Source organism: Alosa alosa, chromosome 20 (assembly GCF_017589495.1).
Source record: "Alosa alosa isolate M-15738 ecotype Scorff River chromosome 20, AALO_Geno_1.1, whole genome shotgun sequence".
NCBI lineage: Eukaryota > Metazoa > Chordata > Actinopteri > Clupeiformes > Clupeidae > Alosa > Alosa alosa.
The window spans coordinates 4,410,695-4,415,694 of NC_063208.1; the positions used below are offsets into that span (position 1 = coordinate 4,410,695).

The 5,000-nt window shown below is 44.7% G+C and overlaps 1 protein-coding gene across 1 annotated transcript in view; it reads left to right on the plus strand.

The window, feature by feature from the left end:
- Positions 1-5,000, plus strand: part of csmd2 (CUB and Sushi multiple domains 2) — a 385,351-nt gene that overhangs the window by 38,204 nt on the left and 342,147 nt on the right. The window lies entirely within an intron of this gene.

Sequence of the window (5,000 nt, forward strand, 5' to 3'; positions counted from 1 at the left end):
CCACACCGAGAGACGATACAAGTCGATACCTTTCCCCACTTCTGTCTGTGGACTAACTCTTTTGTAATGTTTATAAAAAGTATAGCTCTGGCAACCTTGAAGTGGTCCTTAGAGAGTGGTTTTCCCAGAAACACCCACTGTTTTACCCAGCATGCTTTGCGAACGTGATTGGACTGGCAGGATGGGTGCATGGGGGTCATGAGTGGTAGAATGGGGGGCGTGGAGGCCTTCATCACGATTTAGCGTCTAGCGCTCTGGGCTGATTAGCTTGGCATGAGTCGTGACTCTTACTCTCGGGCCGCTGTATCACTTTCTGTCCGCGCTGTTGAAATATTTGACTTCTCACTCTGAGGTCTTGGTATGCCGGGCAGCTCTTGACCTGATGTGGCCCCCAAGCACGCTTGCTTTCTGCCTGAAGGGACCATTAGCTATATTAGAACCGTTGAGCAATGTGACTAGAAAATAAAAAAAATAAAAATGTATCTTCAGTGAAGCTGATTTGGAAACATTATTATAAATACCATATAAGATATGGTGAGCATAACATGCACAATGCCAATAGGCCCAGTGTAAAGTGGTAATAGCATATGACTATAACAGATACAATGTCTGTCTGTCTGTCTGTCTGTCTGCCTCTCAGTATGATCTGTCTGTCTGTCTATGACAATATATATATACAATATGTATGGCATATCTATATGAGGGCATATTTAGATCTACTGTATATGAGGGCATATTTAGGCATATTTAGATCTATATGAGGGCATATTTAGATCTACTGTATATGAGGGCATATTTAGGCATATTTAGATCTATATGAGGGCATATTTAGATCTATATGAGGGCATATTTAGGCATATTTAGATCTATATGAGGGCATATTTAGATCTATATGAGGGCATATTTAGGCATATTTAGATCTATATGAGGGCATATTTTGATGCGAAAAAGTTGTGCTTTTGCACACCTCCTTGGGACGGGTGCGTTGGAGAAGGCAGACAGGCATGCGGGTGTTTCGTCTCTCCAGGGAGCCGTAATGGCGTCATCACTGCAGTTTCCTCCCTAAAGAAGGCTGGGCCAGCTCTGGGCCGAATGTGGGCCGTACCCGGGCCGAGTGTGGGCTAGATCTGGGCCAAGTATGGGGTAGATCTGGACCAAGTGTGGGCTAGATCCGGGCCGAGTGTGGGCTAGATCTGGGCCAAGTGTGTCAGTACGAGTCTGACTCATAGCTCTTTCATGTCCCAGGATGCGCTAGCGTAGCGCCTAGCGGAGCGGAGGCTGATGGAGGCAGATGAAGGCGGGGTGGTGTGATCATGTGACGTATACACGCTCTGGATTGACAGGGACAGCCTTGCGTTTAGTTTAGTCAGGAGAGCAAACCCCACCCTGCCCCTCAGTCTCCCAGGAATGGAGGAATGGGCTGGAAGGATATCTGGAGATACACCTTCCATACAGAGTGGTTTTAGACCTTTTTTGAACATTCCTCTCTGTCCTATCTAAATAAAAGCAAAATGCCCCAAAATATACAAAAATATACTATGACCCTATGACACTATGGAGTTCCGGTCTTGGCTAAGTTTGGATTTGCGATTACTCTAAATATATAAAATATAAATGATATAAATATGATCATTTCTTGCTGGAGAAGAATACGTCTCCACTATTTCACTGATTTGGTTTGTATCCAACCAGAGTCCCTGGAGGCTCATGTTCTTGCAGACTTTTTTTATTTCTTTTTTCTTTCCAAATGAACACAAGTTTATACCATATGTGCACATGGACAAACACCCCGAAACACACACACACACACACACACACAGAGCTGACTAATTATGAGTGTGTGCAATTAGGCTATATGGGGGCTGAGTCATGCTTTTGTTTTTATTGTGAGTGTAGATAGATTTTCTCATCTTCATCATCTCTGGGTCTGTGTGTAGGACGCTCAGCTACAGAATACTTTGGAATTAACTTGTGACTATAAAACCAGCAGAAAACTGACTTGGGCCATTATAGAAAGAAGTGTGTGTATTACAGAAAGCAGTGTGTGTATTACAGGAATTAGTCATCCACGAAGAGTAGAGTTAATTTACTCTGCTGATACATTTTATGCATTATGTGTACTAGATGCATTATGTGTACTATATCCATTATGTGTACTAGATGCATTATGTGTACTAGATGCATTATGTGTACTAGATGCATTATGTGTACTATGTATATCCATTTTGTGTACTAGATGTATTATGTGTACTATATGTATTATGTGATGCATTATGTGTACTAGATGCATTATGTGTATGGCCTGTAAGTGCAGCAGCTTTATTGTTTGTGTTTATTTGGTATTGACCCGAGCACTGTGTGTGTGTGTGTGTCCCGAGCACCACCACTCACTTTGTCTTACAGTACACTCAAGCTATTTGCTAATCCGCAGGGGCTCATGCTACTCTGGAAGCAGAACTGTGATAGTGAATGTTGTGAGTTGAAATGGTACACAGCGGCTGAGAGAGAGTTGAATGTGGACTTGGTCTCGGCGGAAGCTCTTTTAGGGTATATTTTACATTACATTACATTTAGCAGACACTTCTTGACCAAAGTGACTTACATATGTCAGCTATATTACAAGGGATCACATTGTCCCTGGAGCAACGTGGGGTTAAGTGCCTTGCTCAAGGGCATAACGGTGGAAGCCGGGAATTGAACTGACAACTCTCAGGCTACTGCATGCTAGCCCAGCTCCTTAACCACTACACTACCACCACCCCATACAATAGTCAGTATGTGCTATTGAGGAAGCTCTTGTAGGGTATATTTAACAATAGTGAGTGTGTGCTATTGAGGAAGCTCTTGTAGGGTATATTTAACAATAGTGAGTGTGTGCTATTGAGGAAGCTCTTGTAGGGTATATTTAACAATAATCAGTGTGTGCTATTGAGGAAGCTCTTGTAGGGCATATTTAACAATAATCAGTGTGTGCTATTGAGGAAACCCTTGTACATATTTAACAATAGTCAGTGTGTGCTATTGAGGAAGCTCTTGTACATATTTAACAATAATCAGTGTGTACTATTGAGGAAGCTCTTGTACATATTTAACAATAATCAGTGTGTACTATTGAGGAAGCTCTTAGGGTGCATATTTAACAATAATCAGTGTGAGCTATTGAGGAATCAATCTCATGTCCTTATCTGTGTAAATGACAAGAGGCTGTTCACTGACATCATTTTAGTCCATCAGTCTGTCTGTCTCTCTCTCTCTGGAGATGGATCAAGGATGTCATTATTGTGCCCAAGGGGCCATTTGTATTACAGCTCGTCACCCAAAATGACTGTGCGTGTGCGTGTGTGTGTGTGTGTGTGTGTGTGTGTGTGTGTGTTTGGGTCTGTTGATGCAGCTTACTGGACACACAGCATGGTCCGTCTTCCTGCTGCCATTGTAGTGTGTGTGTGTGTGTCTGTGTGTGTGTGTGTGTGTGTGTGTGTTGATGCAGCTTACTGGACACACATCATGATCCGTCTCATATCAGGCAGGTCATGAGGTCATTCAGCAGTATACTGCAGACACTGTTTACTGTTGGGATGATGACACACACTTACACATAATTACAGACCACCCGTCTCAGGGTCACTGGGAGGTGATGGGGATCTTGAATCCAGCTTGCTGGAGTTTTGGCACAGTCTGTCCACACACACACACACACACACACATGCACGCACGCACACACACACACACACACACACACACACACGACACACGCACATATGCACACACACACACACACACTCACACACGCGCACACACGCACGCACACACACACACACACACACACACACACACGCACATATGCACACACACACACACACGCACACACGCACATATGCACACACACACACACACACACACACACACACACACACACAGTCCGCCCTCTTGCTCTTATCTCTCAGCTGGTTCAGGTGGCTGTGTGATGGTGTAATAAACTAGCTCTGGGTGGGTGCTGTGATTCCTGTGTGTACATACTGCAGTAATGGTGGGAACAGAATGGAACTGAATGGAAGGGAGAGGTAACTAGGTTACGCTGCAGTGGCTTCCGTCTCATTCAAGCCTTTTTCCTTTTCCCCCCTGCGAGCCAAGCTACAAATGTAGCACAGACTTAGTCACCTCTTCACTGTCACACTGCAGAGTGTTAATTCAGTGTAACACTGTACAGTGTTAATGTTGATGGAGTAAAGTGGCATCACACTATCACACCTCTAGACTGTCAGGCTGGCTGGCACATACACACACACACACACACACACACACACACACACACACACACACACACACACACACACTACTGTATGTTCTGTTTTATTTTTATGATTTGGCAATACTAATTGAGTTTTTGTCATGGCAATAAAGCTCTTCTAATTTGAATTTGAGAGAAGGTGTGAGATTCCACTCCTCACATGTAGGGCATCCCAGATGGATCAGAGATTTACAGAGGGAGGGAGAGGAAGGGAGGGAGGCAGGAGGGAGAGGGAGAGGCGGGAGATGGATGGACACAGGGGAGAGGAAGGTTGAGAGAAAGGTCCTTGTTGGAGCAGCTTTTTCGCCGAGGGGCAGGAGGAAATGGCGAAGGGCTCGCTGGAGCATGGCAGCCTGTAGTGAATCCTACACTAACACACACACACACACACACACACACACACACACACAGACACACACACACACACACATATACACACACACACATGGACACACACACACACACACACACACACACACACACACACACAAACACACACACACACATACATACACACACACACACATGGTTTTGCACGCACACACACACACACATGCACACACACACACACACACACACACACACACACACACACACACACACACACACACACACACATACACACACACACATGGACACACACACACACACATACACACACACACAGCCATGTACAGCCTCGGGGAAGGAATTCTGCAGCAACCCTGCTAGC